Here is a 16,387-nt window from a genome sequence, read left to right on the forward strand (position 1 = left end):
CTCCCTGGAAGAAATGGCGTTTATTTCATAGGTATCGTTTCATATAGCTCGAACAAAATTAGTTTTTGGGCGACAGAACCTAATTAGAGAATTTCCCCAAGGATTACCTTTTACCAATTCATCAGACCGAGCAGCCCCACTGGATGAGCCAAATTGAATCATTTCAACAAACTAATATAATCAAATTAAAAGTGCGCAAAATGTGTTTAGATTTTCATAGACAAAATATTATTTTCGTTTTTTTTTTTTTTCTTTTATCCGTCGTAAACCTCAACACAGCCATTTCGTTTTACACTTGTAAAGGCAAAAAATTAATTAAATGATAAACTAATCTGCGCCCAAGCCTTTAATAAGCAGCAGCAGCAAGCAAGCAGCAGAGCATTACAGTAGCAAAAATTGATAGAGTTGGAGCTGAACGAAGAGAGCAGCGGTCGATGGCATATTCCCTGTTGGAGCAGGCCCGTTGTCAAGTGCTTGTGTGTGTCTGTGTGGGTGTTGCTATCGAGCCAATGTCTGTGCTCCCTTGGCCCTTTGCAAATAGTTATTATTTCTCCAAACTAGAAATCAGCTTAGTAAATATTTTTAATGAATTTATATGTGTATACACTGTCCAAAAAACTATTATTATTATTTTTTTTTAATGTGCATGCGATTATATCAACCAAAAAGAAGAGCCCTTTGAATTTAAATAATTTTAAGTTCAAGTTATTTTTGGAATACTTGAATTAATGTAATAACTGGAGCTATTCTGGCTACAAGTATCTATATCTGTTTCCAACGCAGCGCTGACGTGTCAAACATAACAGCTTTATTCCACAAACACACACAAGTCGTTCGCACACACACACAGACACAATTTCCGACTTGAGCCACTTTTACTTGTATTTCGTGCAACTCGACGTCAAAATACGCAGAAAATCTGTTTAAAATTGTTATGGCCATTTTATGCTAAATATTTTCCCGAAACTGTTGAGTCAAATAACGGAAACAAAATGAAAATAAAAAAAAAAAACAAGAAGACTCCCCACGCGGTGTCGCTGTCATAAAAGAAAAAAAACTTCAACATTTAAAAGCTGCAATTTTTCTACATAATGGGATCAGAGTGAGAGAAAGACCCACCCAAATGTAAAGAAGTCATCAAAATGTAACTCAAGACATTTACCGCGGGGGGCGCGACTAATTTGTGTCCACGACAGGTTTCGTTAAGTTCTACCTAGCCTAATTTTGATATTCGTTACACTTTTATATACCCTTGCAGATTGTAGTTAAATTTGTTCAGAAATTGGAGTAGAAGCTTCAACTTTATGGATTGTGTGTGTGTGTATTCATATAAGATGGTCAACTTATATATGTACTATATAGTATGTATTACATCAGTATATAAGATATATAATAAAGTAGCATCTATTAAAGAATCAACTCTGAGTTAATTGAAATGTTTTCCTGCAAAGGTTTGGCATTTGTTCCACAACTTTTTTCGTTCATTCCGATTTTATGAAACCTCTCCATCCAACAGGTCATTAGATAGACTTTGCAGTTACTCTAGAAATGAGAGAAAATTATGCATGGAATTAAAAATTTGTAGCTGGCCACGTCGAAGGGGCGCTAAAAAGGTAAATATTTATCGCTTTTAACTTTTATGCTGTTGATTTTGTAGTTGACGCGTTAAGGGGTAGGTGGGTCCTTTTTAGATATTACTAAAACATTCGGCCGAACAGCTGAACCCAGCATACAATTACCATGAATATTAAGCCCAAAATACAAAAGCTAATGCTGGAGTTGAAATTGGCCAAAACGCAGCTGGGTTTCCTCTCGACTATTCTTAAGCAAGTTAATGGAGGGTTGGTCAAAACTTTTCGACTGCGGTGGGACGAGTTTCGGTAAATGCATTTTTAATGAAATTTATGTTCGTTTGCATTAGTATTTCCAAGACCAAATTAGAGTACCATCGTGCAAGCTGAGAGGTGGAGATACCATATAGGCAAATACATGAGAAAGCTAAGCACATAAAATCATGCTACCTTTTACATCGGAAAACTATAGAGCAGAAGTTATTATTGATTTCATTTAATAAGCCACTATTAGCCAAGAATAGGATAATCTATATAGTATAATACAGCTTTTCTGATCTGCTAAGCAGATAAAAAATAAATATTTTTTGTGAAATCGCGATGTTCCCAGATTCGGGATATCTTGGATTGGATTTTAATTAGGAATTATAATATGCATATGAAAGTCAAAAAGAGAATAGCATACATTCTACACAAACAATTATTGTAAGCCCATCCGGAAGACACCAAAACATCATAATATAACATTTCAGGTAATTCAAATAGAGCAACACAGCCTTTCTGTACTCCACTTCACAGGTAGTTCAATTTTTACACCCGCTTTCATGCTGTCTAACAGGAAGTTAAAGCACATAAACTACCCATTACATACTCAACTTCTCTTTGTCTGCGCAGCCTCGGCTCGAGTACTGGCGGTGATAGCAGCCAAATTGAATTCAAATTCAATTTGAACTTTTCAATTTTGGCATTCGAGTTGGGAGAGCGTCAGTATAACAAATTTTCGTATTTCAAATGCGTAAGTGTGATGGGAATTATGAGTTGGCAATAATAACAGAAAAAAAAAACGAAAATTAAATTTCACAAACTAAATTGTTCATGCCGTTTTGAGCAAAACATTTCACTGGGTAATGCGATGATTTAGCTCAACTGACACTTGAGTAAATGAAATAAAACATAATTTGAATTGAAATATAATGAAAAGTGACAGTTGTCAAATAAAATATTCGAGAGAGAGCACGAGAACGAGAACGAATAAAATATCTTCGTTGGGCGTGTGTAGCAATGAAAACAACATATAGGCAAAAGAGACAGCATGCCCAGGATGCTCGCTTTGAAACCCAGACCAAAGGATGTCCTACAACAATTATTATTTTACAAATTGATATTTATGAAGCAATTTACAAAATGTTTTCACTCCCAAACGACTTTTTCACATATGCCCGCTCAGGGCAGACTCCAATTGCTGTGCTGACGCTTGTGCAAACATTGCACAGATTGCAGTGCAGTCAAAACAGCGTCACTGCCAGTTCACATATTGCAATGCCCCTTGCAGCTACCAAAAAAATTCCATGAATTTTAGCCAAACGACAACGGACTGCGGCCCAGGGGGGTACCCAGGGATGTGGGCCGTTGAAATTTCGCCAGGGCCACAAATGTTTATTAATTTTATTGAACAATTAATTAAATGCGGCAAAATGTTTTGCCATACCCATTCACTAGACAGGCCATTGGCAAACCAGAGACGGCAGCTGTAGACGATGCAATGTCCCCGAAAGTATGCAACGCGCTTTTAAATTGCATCGCAAATGGCTTTCGATATAGACTTTTACTCCGCTGCAATGGCAATATCAAGTGCAATGCAATTTACAAACAACCTGACTGGACGCCAAGAAGAGAAGAGGATGATGTGAAAATAGGCAATAGAGTTTATATATATATATGTTTTGGAAAGGCTTAGATAATCCAATGCTATCCATTGCTATTCCAATTAATTTTTGCTATATGTAGAAAGTAAAAACTCTTTACACATATTCGAAGACTAATTAAATATCTGCGCATCTTTAAGTCCAACTCGTTTATAGCCTGAACATTCCGCGCCGTGGGCTTCACATCAACCAGGAGCTGGGAATCTCAGTCGAGCTGGACATTGCGAGGGTGACTTTTTCATTGGGACTTGCTTTTCATATGCTCGTACAATTCATATTAGCGGACTCGTACGCTTAAGCAAATACAAATTTACATTTCGCTGCCATAAACACTTTTAAATTTAAATTGTATTTTGTTTCTTCTTTTTTAATGATTTTTTTTTCGCTGTTTTTAATGTGCACACATGAAAATTGAAATTGACGCTTAGGTCAACATTTTTTGGGTGGACCAAAACCGAGGGTAGCTCATTTGGTCAGGCAATTTTGTTGATAGCCCCAACCCAAGAGTGAACCGTAAGAAATTACCAGATAATTACATTGACAATGATAGTACTTTCCTGCCAACTTGACCATCTAGGCATGTTATATATTAGATATATCAACTTTGCTGTTTATGCGAATGTATCGATACTTTTATTAATTCGCTATTGAAAATATTTGTGGCTAAAATAAATTTCATACGGAAATACCTGAAAATTGTAATACAGAAATAATAAAACAAGACATGCTTAATCATTATAACCAGACTGCAGTCATTACATGCCTAGCTCTATTTTAAGCGGATTCAAATCCGTTTTACTCTAGTGGACACTTGTTGCGTTGGTTGGTGTGCTCCCAGGTGGGTGCGGGGGAGGCATATCTCTTGCACAGAAGTCAAAACTTAAGCAACGCGCTGCCTTATAGTTGTGGGTGGTTGTTTATAGCAACTGTATGAGCGCATTCAACCCTGTTTAAAAGAAAAAGCAACGCATAAAGGGACGATTAGTATAGAAAAAAAAGTTTGAGCAGGGTGTGTCACCCTTGTTGTTTTTGTTAAATTTTGCAGAAAGTCCTCGTCGTCGCCATGACCATTCTCCCTTTACGTGTGAGTGTGTGTGTGTGTGTGTGTGTGTATGTGTGTGCGGTGGCTTGGTGGTTTCACTACCGGTTTTTTGTTTAGCCTTTCGGGTATTTAAACTAAGCGGATTGTGTGTGTGACATGAGTGGGTGTTAAGTGGCTATGTCACTTGGCAGTCAGCCACAATAAATGTGGGATAATACCAATACTTCGATTCGTAAGCAGCATTACTTTGAAGTGTCTACAGAACACTCTGCTCAAGGAAATCGAATTTTCACCGATGCTGATTGATCGGCTCAATAACTTAAATTAATCAGCTTTACTACTTTTCAAATGGGCAACGCAGCGCATGCAATTAATCTAACTCAATTGACTGACTAACTGATGTCTTACTCAATCCCATGCGAAGTCCAAATGATGTCCGCAATTGCCCGACTAAGCAATAAATCGCTGCTGTTAATTTGCAATTCCCATTTCAATTTCAGAAAACTCTGCACCGAAAAATATGCTAGCGGGGATTTGTGGCTCCGTTTGGTATCCAACTGGTGATGGAGTCTGGGTTCCAACCGCAAACAGTCGACGTGTTTGGTCAGTCAAGCCCTCTGGCTGTATGTGTGCGTGTGTGTATGTGTGCATGTGTATGCATGTGGCTTCCTGTCCGTTGTCCCAGCGTCCGGCCGGTTGTAAGCCATTCATTTGTTCAATCATTCAACCGGAAGCTATACCGTTTGACACACATATACCTCATGGTACTCCCATCCTGACAGCACTCTGCACTCTGGCCCGACGGGCGGGTGTCATTTAAAACACCCGCACTTCCACACGTTCCATGACACATGCAAATTTCCAGCTGGTACGCATCCCCCAGCTGTATACACATATCCATCCACATCCTGTGCGATGTGAGACGCGTTCCCGCCGTGCGCCACTTAAATCATTTGATGCCGTAATTTGGCAATTTCTCGCAGATTTCAGTCTGACATTCGGATTTGATCAATTAATTTGAATAACACCGGCCATTTATCATTTGGCAAGCAAGGGTTGCCGGCGCCGTGGAGTATATAAAGAATAGTCGAAATATTTACGTAGTGAATTTCGTTAGTCCCTTGCCTTCAAATTGGATTTTTATTCCTTGTGCACAGCAAACGGCGCAAATCGCTTTAATTGTAACAGCAAAATTGGGGCAAAGTCAATCGCATAGAGAAATAGAGACTGTGCGTTAATCATTTTAAATTAATTAAGCACAAGAATAGTATTCTCTTCATTTTAATCCATATATACATATATTAGTTCGCAGCAAATCATTGGACTTACAAGACATTCATTTCTACAAATAATGATAATAAATGATACACAAAACACAAATATTCCGGTTTCTTTTTAATATAAGGGAACATACTTTACTGTACTGCATACCAGCCGAGCATCCCCTTCATAATTTTTCATATAATAGACGCGCACGTTGCTTTCCTTGGGGTTTCTTATTTTATTTTTAAGCCCCAGCCAAAAGTCACAATACACCGCACGTAAAAAAGTAAGCTAATAAGCGGAACAACAAAGAAACACGGCATAGACACGGCCGCTTAGATAAATGAATGCTGAAGTTATGGGAGGAACGGAAACTTGTACGTCGCCAACTCAGTGTATCCAATGCTACATACTTTGCATACTTTCGGGTGCTTCGCCCACATCAGAAATATGAATCCGAGTAACAAGCGTGAAGCAGAAAAAAAACCACAGCAGCAAAAACATCTACTGCAGAATACATTAAAAGAAAGAAGAAAAAACAAAAAAAAAAAAAAAAAGACGTCGGCGAAATATATAAATGACTTTTTATGTTGATTTCATGGACGCAGCTGTTTGAGCAACGGCTTTATTCTACTCATAATTTATTACCTTGCACTTCTGTTTCCGGAAATTTAAATACAAATTTGTAGAAAATGAGCGTAATCGAAGTAGCCTATAGATTTTCATTCCACTTTCTCTATTGATTATACGAAATATGTCAGTTACAGCTTTAAATAAATAAAGAAATATTTGAACATTTTTTGACATAAGACGGAGATAATAAACGATTAGTATACTTTTGATTCACATCATAAGTACAATCTAAAATGTTTGAAGTAAGTCTTGGTTCCTTCTGAAATATAAATACATACATACATATATAGCAGTATATATACATACGTATATAGCAGTATATATACATACGTATATAGCAGTATATATACATACATATATAGACGTATATAGAGCCTAGGCATGCTCATTTTCTTCCCTTCAGTCTCTTAACGTTCGCTCTTCAAAAATCATTTAGCAAACAAATAAAACTCGCGTTTAATTGGTCCCCAATGTGGCATATGGAGGATTTTGTTATCTTTGCGTAACTTCTAATCTCGCCAGCAAGAGCAACAGTGGTGAACGCCAATTTGATCAAAATCTGATTTGCATGTTCATTTTGCATAATACGAGTATGTCCTAAAAACGGCGTCAGGTCGAATCCAGCCAAGTGCCTAGCGTTACCCCACGAAAAGAAAAAAAAAAAAAGTGAAGTTCATTTTTTCGTTCCGCTTTCTTTTATTCAAATATTTTCTTATGAGTCTCTGGCTGAAATTCGATTTGATTGTATGTCAACCAAAGTGAACCCCGCTAACGAGTCAAAAACAAATTTCACGCCTAACAACGCGGTTTGCCCGTTGCCAGTCGTCGATTTGCATACGAAATTCAGAATTGCGGGGCTCAGCTTCCTTGGGGTTGCTGCAACAATTACAGATGACAGGCTTTTGGATTCCTATTTTTTTTTTTTTATGCATTTTTAACGTGTCAAATTGCGCGTCAGTCAATCGATGTTCATGTACTCGCCAGCCAACTCCTGCTGCACTCCCAACGGCATGTTTAATTTGAAAATTCATATTTCGTCGCCCATAAGTTGGCAAACATTGACTGACTTTCAAAATGCGCTCACTTCATTTTTTGTTTTCGCTTTTTTTTTTTATTTGTTTTTTATTTATTATTATGCCGGGGCACATGCTCAACAGCATTGCCCAAAATGTTCAAGCCTCCCTGATCCCTGTTTACGATTTTTGCATGTTCCCGTGCGCTGGTTTCAATTTTACGCCGATTGGTTTTCAGCAATCGCCTGTGCAAATAAGCTGAGCAAGCGATAAGCCACAGTTTTCGGCTTTGGCTTGCTTCCAGTATAAGCACAGTACAAATTTAAATAAATACAAGCAAAGTGGAAAATAAAACTCCTGATAATGCCCAATGCTAATGCGTTTTTTATCACAGCTTAAGAAACTGAGATGCTACAATTCTGACAGCAGGCGATGTTGCTGTTCATATACAACATATTTTAATACCACAATAAAATATATATATGTATATAAATATATTCGAGGGTTGTCTGACGAATTTCTGATTTGATAATAATACCATACATATTTTAGAAACTCTATTACTTTTATATATGTATATAACATAATTTAACTAAAACAAAACGGAAATAAAAATATCGATTTAGTATTGCCAATTTCAGGCTAGATCTGTATATTTGTCTTTCTGTCTGTCACCGTTTAGCTCTCCGTCTTTCTGTCTGCCTAACAAAAACAATGATCGAAGAAGAGCTGATGAAGATCACTCAAGGTGTCTACATGTAAAAGGAAGCTGGAATGCACGAGTGCTCCCACTCAGTTAAAGCTCAGCCACGACGACTGCCACCTGGTGTTTGAGTAAAAGGCGCCCTATATAAAGTGCAGCAGCTGCAGCATTTCTTCAGTCGTCCAGACCTGCTGGGGTGCAGTCGTGCAGTAGAGTAAAGTTAAGTAAAGTGTGTGATCGTTCAGGTAATTAGTAAAGACCTATAGAAAATATGTAAAGGAAATACTTGAAGAAATACTCAAAGGAAATAGTTAGAGGTATATTTTTGTTTCTTTAGAAAATACTGAGATGAAATACTAGAGGAAATAATTGGAAAAAAGAAGAGAGGAATTACTTAGAGGACATACTTAAAGGAAATTTTCTTATAATTTATTTTATATGTATAACAACTCCACACGATGCTCAGGTTAACTTCTGCTTGGGCACCCTAGACTACCTAAACACTTTCTGATGTAGAATGTAAGAGCACATTAGAATAAAAAGTTAAAAGTAACTCGCAGTTATTTAATATTTAAATTATACCAAAAACTTCTCTCTGCACTGTGCCCTGTCGAGGAAAATGTAATGCGATACCAAATGTGTCCAACCAAGTTGGGAGTGAGGTTAATAAGACATGCCGTCGACGACAAGCCACTTACAACAATAGAAATGATTTTTGCATAATTTATTCGATGATTATTTGAGAGTCGTCGCAACAGAAGCGCCGTTTGCTAAGTGCACGACTTATACCCCTTACTTTCGGGCTTGAGAAAATGTCGCTTTTTATTGCAATTAGAATATTTCGCGCACAAAGGGACCTTACTGTCGTTGCTCTGGTTTCGTGTGTTTATGCATATTTCTTGGATTTAATTTTGTTTCTGGCACAAGTGATTATGTCCTGTGTGAGGCTCACCTTTCCAACTGAACTCGAATTCGGTCCCCAGTGGCATCCTCTCTCGCCCCCGCCCCTTGAATCAAGTACTCTCTACACATGGGGCCCAGCAAGTGGTTGCTCAGTTTTATTTCGACTTCAATCATATTTCATGCGCGTAGCCTTCGCCAGCATCCACGCCGTCATTTGGTTTATGTTTATTGTTTTGCCAGCTCTTTTGCCGTGTGCCGTCTGTCGTCTGCCGTGTGCTTTCATACACTTAGACATAATCAAAAAAGGTAATCAACATAAAGTTGAACGTCGACAGCAATGTTGTCAACTTGCTGTTACACCTCTCCAATTCTTATTAAAGAAGCTGGGCCGGGTCTCCGTCTCAGTCTCGGTCTCGGTCTCTGCTCGTGGCCTTAAGCCTCCAGCTTAGCGGCGTTTGAGCCACTTGTCACATTCACAAATGAATTAAGTGCCAAAAGCACAACTCCGACACCAAAGTGATGTCGAGACTGGCTAGATGGCAGTCTAGATTTAAGTGCGAGTAGCTTTAGTGAATTGAGAATAAGTTAGCTCAAACCCGCACTACTCTGCTCTTAATACATATCAATATTAAACTATATATAGGCCCCCAATAGGCAATGTTGTATGAGCACAAAATTACTTTGAGTGCAGAAAGGGTTGGTAATGTAAGCTTTTCCGGGAAATGCGGTAAGCGTAGGAAGTAATCAGTAAATAATTCAGTTATAAGAAAATAATTTTTCACCAAACATTAAAAAACGAATGAGACAGCCTCATGGCTCTATGGCAGGGGTTGGCGCACCAAGAGTAGACCAACATCTCAGCAGAGCTGGCAGGCGGCCTGCATGCTGAGGATGGCGAAGATGCTTGGCGTCACGTAAATAAGAATTATGAAAATAATAATGGAAAAAGGATTAAGATGGCAACGGTCGTACGCACCGCCGCAGCCTTTGCCTCGAACACAGGCGAATCTTTGCCAGCCCTCTAGACATGAAAGCCCCACATAATTTCAGCACCACAAGAAAGTCTAACAAATATCTTAGATCTGCACTTCTAAATACCCATTAATTGTTTGCAAATTATTGAAATGAAAATATGTATATTCTGAAGAAATTATTTAAAGTATAATTTCATCGATTCCGAAATAATAATCGACTTTTCAATATCTGATATTTATGTGTAGTACATATATCTATTATAATATATTATATAAATATTATAGTAATATTTTTTAAACGTTTAAAAAAGTCGATTTGTAACTATTATAATAAAATTTTATTTTACTAATTATTGAGATCAGATTTTTAACTTTCACAAATAAATAAATATATACAAACATAAAATACCCAATATTGTGAAATTTGTATATGTTATTTTATTATATAAATATTTTATTTTATTTAGTTATTGTGAGCATCGATATTCAAATCTTTTCCTTCCTCTCTTTCGAAAACATTTTCAGCTACCCTTATTTTATACCCTTTGTTATTCGAAGATTTGTTATGCTATACGACAGTTCCAAAAAGACGCCAAGAAATGGTATAGACGTTGCGGGCTGTAAAAGGTTATGACGCTTGGCGTATGTGCGTGAGCAAAGGAATTCTGGCTCACACCACATGTAGAATAATTATTGCATTTTTACAGTGCAGAAGTCGCTGTTGCTTTTCGTTGAATTTAATTACTTGCGCTTATACATGAAATATTAAAATGTTGAGAGGGTAAGGGGAGTTAGCAGTGGCAACTTAGTGAATTTTCAATGCGGCCACAGCCACCGTAAAGACAAGGAGTCTACAGACTTAACAGCAAGCAACGACGACACCTTCGTGATTTATTACCAAAAACGCGATAATTTCCCATAGCGCTAGCACCAACTGTCCCACCCAAGCTACCAAAACCTCCCTGCCAGACTTACAACAAAAAGTTGTTAACATCTTAGACGGCTCTTCTTTTTCTTCCTTCACCTTTTCCTTTTTTTTTTTTTTTTTTTTTTTTTGTTGGGATTTAATTTCAATTTTCTACTTGACAAACGGCGACCAACAATTTGTCTATGTGGTATTCTTGTTAGTACTATGGATGGGGCAGGTTAATGAAAACGCCGGAGCATGTTCTAGCTTATTTTATATGCGGTATGTAATTGTCAGCCTAATGTTTCTGTTATGGAAGAAAAGCAGCAGCAATTATACGTACAGCATATCCGACAAAGAAATAAAAGTAAAATGAAGACAATGCCATTGCCGTCGCGTAATTATATTTTGCATAAAATTTATTGCCTTTTTGTTAGACCAAATCCATGTATTCATTTCTGCTTCAATGAAATTATTTGTACAGAAATTAATTAAAAATCAAGGTGAGAAAAATATAAATTATATGTTTTTTATTATGAACTTATAAATCAAGATTTTATATACGCAATAGTCCCGATTCAATCTAGAGTATGAATGATTTGATAACCGAATAGGATTATTCAAAGACCTTAGTTGACAATACTATTTAGAATATATGTATCTATTAATCTAGATCTACATATTCCAGGTATGGATTACGAAAGTCTCAGCAGAGCTTCTGCTGATGTGAAAAACTGTTAAATTTACCTATTATTTTAACCGAAAGATAAGAACCAAATGTGAATTTTTGACTGTGGCTAGAAAACTTAGAGATTGCTCATTCACACACTTACCAGCAGTCACATACTTTAATACCCTATAGCCATAAAACTAAGAAATGAGGCATATATTATGAGTTTTGGGATTTGTAAAATTCAGGCATTACAAGAAGTAAAGGCTACAAATTTCAGGGATAATACCAAAATTCTATTAAAACAGCAAATAAAATTGATCGATCCCATACATATATACATACATGCCACCGTAAATTGAGTATCCCTGAGCACAGGGTATTCGGTAGTTGACACAGTCCTCGAAGTGTATCTGCAGAATTTATACGTTCAAAAGCTCAGCCAATCTATACGGGCGGAGGGTTGCTGAATATAATCGTGGGGTAAAGCGCTACCTTTTGACGTTCTTAATCTATCAATAAAAGTAAATCAAAGTCAACCCCCAAACCACTGAGCGCATCACTTCAAGAGGCATTTCCTGTTTTAAATTGAGGTAGCGTCCATATGGCATGTGTGAATATACTGATATGCTGGGATATGGCATATAACATGCTTCTTCTTCTTCTTTTTTCCTTTTTTTTTTTGCATTAATAAATTTCCCTTGTCTTCGAATCACTTCTATCCGCTGTTCGAAATGTGTGCTAAAAAGTGTAATTTTAAAAAGTCATAATCGCAGATAAGTGCGGTTTCATTGCCCAGGCAAATGCCAGACTGAGCTATTCATTACAACGGTTTCGCACACAAGGGCGGCTATATATATATCACATATAATATTATCTGTGTGCGTGTGTGTAAGTATCTGTTTATATGAGCCAGCAACGATTTTTTGCACAATTTTTTGCCTATAATCTTGTGATATGCCCCACGCAAACTCTGCTATGCTCCGCTCCTCCCCGCTGTGAAAACTCGATGATATACCAATTTCGTTCATTCCACATCCATTGTTATTGACATGATATATGTTGGTATTAAATGTTATTGAAAAAACTGCTGACAAAAGATGTTTAAATATTTGCGAAAAGTACTATTCAAAAAATTCCCATCAGGGAAACGTAAAGGTGTATAATCTGCAACTGAGTGGTTACCTTCTTTCAAATGCAAATGCTCTTTGATGTTGAAGAGAATCGTAAGCGAATAAAATTTAATCCTCAAATATTAATAAAAATTAACTTCACAAGAAATTTTAATTGCAAATTTTAGTAAGTAATTAAAGAACTGCCGAGTATAATTATTTTACTTATCGAATATTTTACATATATTATTGATTTAATTCATAATTTGGATTATTCTACACATATTTTTATTGCTAAATGAAAATGCTAAAAATAAATTAGAAATTATTGTATTTACAATTTGTATACCTCTACCTAACCTAGGCTAGAATTACATAAATATAAGATTTTTCAATCGAAAAGTATTTAAGTTTATTTACAATAACAAAGTGCTTTCTGATGGAAAAAATCTTACATATTGTTAATATTTCTGTGCCCACATTATTATCGATTAAAATATAAATGAATATTTTAACACGTTTTTGTAAAATTAATGAGCTCAATAAATAGCTCCCTAGCAGGCACTGAAAGGCTCTGAAAGGCCTCCCCACTGGCCGTGGGCTCATTTAAATTTAAATCCACATGTGTGCGCTTCGTGCATTTAATCTTAATTAAAAACCGGTTTTTCGAGTTCTGCTCTGTTCTCTCTTATTTTTTTGGTGCCTTGGCTCCAAAGGTCGAGCTTATTTCTAGGGCAAAATAAACCGAGTGCTCTCCTTGGCATGGCCCACATTTATTTAGAATTCATCATCTTTCTGATTTATTCAGTCCAAATGAGCACGCGTATAAATGTTTATAATTACATACCGAAACTAATACACACGCACGCACACACACATACACACACACATAAACAGACATGGGTGAGAAATATAAATAATAATCCCTCACAGTTTTAGAAGGGGTGGGTTACGTGTGAATGTTTATATATTCATGCAAAAACTTATGGGGTTTATTTTATCTTCAGCATATCACAGATGAAAACGCTTGCATGGAGTTTAATGATTTACGCTGGTTTGGAAATCATATATCTTTTCATTTTCGGTCGACTTATTTATTAAAAACTATTCTCCAAAGGATTCCCAGGCATCAAATTTATTATTTATATAAGTAAATATATAACGTTTGCTATTGCTATAGTGAAACTAGAAGAATATGAATATGGAAAAGTTTGCTCAATTCAATATTCATGAAAAAACTTAAAAATAATAATACTAGATTCCGAAATTTCAACTATATTGTATTCTGATACTGTTCTGATATTATATATAATTAAATTATAGGAATCCTGTTAGGAATCCTGTTAGACATCAAATCATTTAAATCATTTCCAGTGACAGTCAATAAATGTAACCCTCGCCAAAAATAAGAGAAAGAGAGGAGTTGCTTGCTCAACTCCCAGACAGGAGCTCCACCATTCCCTACTTTCCTACACACAGCAGCCCTGTTCTATCGCATGCCTATTTTGCGGCTGTTCAGCACTTAATTAAATCATAAATAAGCATCAAGCGACGCATCGACAATTAAACAAACATAAAAACAAACCAAGTGGTAATGCTCTCAGATGCTCGCTCACAAGCTAAAAACAACCACAAACGTAAAATTGCGCACTCAAATGACCAAAATGCATTCAATATTGCATTTAATTAAGTCAATTCCCGTTCAGCCCTGTCATAAAAGCCATTGCACACTTTTGGTCCATTTGGGGGTATTTCGTTTAACTGCAGACCTGTTGAGAACGAGTTCATTAGCTTGGCCATGAGGCTTACTATTTTCTGTTCGCATTAACTTAAGCTTTATATATTTTATGTTTGTATGCAAAATTTAATTAAGACAAAGACTTTCTGTTTTGTTAAACTGACAATTGAACTATTCAAATCTGATGATATTTGTGTAATGCAGAGTAAACGCGCTTCGGTGTTGTGATAGGACAACTGTTAACGTTTTGATTTCAGCCACACTGAAGTGAGATGCTCGGCGTTTGACTGATAATGATATGTTGAATGATAATAATGACAATGTTACAGCTGCAAACGGGTCTTTCATCAGCCATTGACCAGTGGTTCGGTTACAATGTTTATTTTAATTACTGAAATTGCATTCGAGTGCCAACTGCCAATTGACCGGGCGCTTGATAAAGTCCAATTCTCACTCCTGTATCGCTTTTGGTGCACAGGTCTCGTGTTGTGTTTGCGTCCTGTGCATTGTTGTTCTTGCATTGCATTGTTTGAGCTACTTCCCCCATGCCCGAGCATCGGATGCATTTTGCCTTCATTTAAGTTTACATTTGGTTTGGCTTTGCCCATTTGCCTACGGCTCGTACCAATTCCAGCCAACTCCATATATCAAAGTTTGTGCAGGTAAAATGACGGCGCGCAATAGCCAAGCAGTGTTATGAGTGTCATCATCATCATCGTCGTCATCAACAACAACAGCAAGGGCAGCTGAACATTTTCCAGCCAGCCAGCCGGCCAACCACCCAGCCAACATTATCTATGCAAGCGCACAAACTGCAATGGCGTAGGAGTAGGAAGATTGCACTGGTCGGTACCCAGTCTGTTCTTGGTCGGCAAGCACGCGCCTAGTGCAAACACTTCGAAAGCAGAAATGGAAGCATAATATTGAGCGATACTAATAGTAATAAGGTAGGAGGAGCTAATGCTGACAGACCCTCAGCAGTTGTCACATTGATAAAAACTTTGGTACGTTGACAGCAGGTCCTACCTTAAAGAACTTGTTAACGAAATATCGTAATTGAAAGAGAGAGGTGAAAAGTTTACGAATTCTGATCGGTACGCAAAATAGAGAAGCGAAAATTGGGATATTCGGAATGAAAGAGATCAACTCAGAAAGCCAAGCTCTGTCCTATATACATATATATGTAATTGAGCTACAAATATTAACATTTGTACATGTATATTTCTACTCCCGAAATGCAGTTTTATCTGGTTAGCCATCCCCATTCCCTGTTGATTACAAGTTGATGCTATGCTGTGCCATGAGTATTTTCTTGTATGTATTTCCGTTATGGCAAACCTAATTTGCTGTTTCCCTTTGAAATTGGATTATAATTAAAATATAATTGAACTATTAATATGCCACAAAAAGACGCTTTGATATTCAAATGTCGCTAAAAAGTTTTATTTGGCTTATTTTCAAATTTGATGCATAACTCAAAGAGTAGCCACTAGGCACTCCGGTCCATCAAGGGTTAAGCAGCGCGAGCTTTACAGCATATTTCATATTTCATGGTTTCATGCCCAAATAAATGCAATGAATTTCATCAATTGACTTGATGCGCACATTGACGACGCGTCGTAAGAGCTGTCATTACCGGCATCGCAGTTCGCTCTAGACTCCTCCATTTGCATATAAATTGGTTTTGGTTTCGTGTTTGGTATATTTTATACTCTGTCCGTTAAAAAAGTACATTGGTTTCCCACAGAATTTTGTAACTTTTGTCAAGTGAAATATTTGAGTTCTATATATTTATATTTGTAATATAGTGAACAAAATTTTTTGTATAATGAGCTAAAAAGAAGGTCGCACATGCTACAATTTATCTTTATCATAATTATTATTATTAGTACATACTACTTAAAGCTTATTAGTTATATATGGCCACCTTTAT

This window comes from Drosophila navojoa, chromosome 3, assembly GCF_054131105.1.
Source record: "Drosophila navojoa isolate 15081-1374.11 chromosome 3, UAZ_NAV_1.0, whole genome shotgun sequence".
Classification (NCBI taxonomy): Eukaryota; Metazoa; Arthropoda; class Insecta; order Diptera; family Drosophilidae; genus Drosophila; species Drosophila navojoa.